Source organism: Manacus vitellinus, unplaced genomic scaffold, assembly GCF_001715985.3.
Source record: "Manacus vitellinus isolate BGI_N305 unplaced genomic scaffold, ASM171598v3 scaffold_62_pilon, whole genome shotgun sequence".
Classification (NCBI taxonomy): Eukaryota; Metazoa; Chordata; class Aves; order Passeriformes; family Pipridae; genus Manacus; species Manacus vitellinus.
Window position 1 is genome coordinate 1,365,401 of NW_021940704.1, and position 817 is coordinate 1,366,217.

Consider the following 817-nt stretch of genomic DNA (forward strand, 5'->3'; position numbering starts at 1 on the left):
CCAGGCTTTCCCCCCGGTTTTTATCCCCCCCTGTGCCTCCTCCTCCCCTCCCTGTCCTTGAGCAGCCCGATCCTGGCATTCCCGCAGCTTTAACAGCCCCAGGGGACGGTCAGTGGGATGGATCCAGGTTTTACAGCCCTTGCTTCACCGTGGCAGCACAAACAAGGCAGGGACGGTGCCAGCACTGGGGGGGCACTGGGGGCAGTGAAAGTCAAGGGGCAGGTGAGGGGGGTCTGCAGGGGAAGGGCTTTGGGCAGGGCAGGGTCTTGCTCTGCTGGGCACCCGCTGGGGAGGAGCCTCAACTCCCCTCTCTGCTTCGAGCAGAGCTCAAAAAGCCATCCCAGATTTACCCCTGTTGAAAGGGGATTTTTTTAACTGCCACCTTCTCCTCGGTGTTCCAGGGAGGGGTTGTCCCAAAGGAACCTCAGAAAGCTCTTCCATCTCTCCCTCCAGTGCCCTCTCCGGGGTTTTCCCCGCTGCAGCTCCACTGAGGAAGGACACTTCAGTTTCCCATGCACTCAACTTTCCTGGCATGGTGGCAGAGCTTCCCCATGATCCACTGTCCTGGGGATCTCACCAGGAACAGCTTGGCTGCACAGCCAGAGCAAAGTCCAGAGCACAGCATGTGCTTAAGGATGGGAGGGGGTTCCTGGAGGTGTTCAGGTGTTCAGGCACGTGATGGCTCTTTCCATGGGAATGTATTGAGCAAAGATGAACAGTGGCCTGGCTCCTTCCCTCCTGGACAATGTGAGACCATACACCAAAACTCAGAGTTTCCATGAATACTTGCAGAGCAGGAGATGGCTTCAAACAAGGC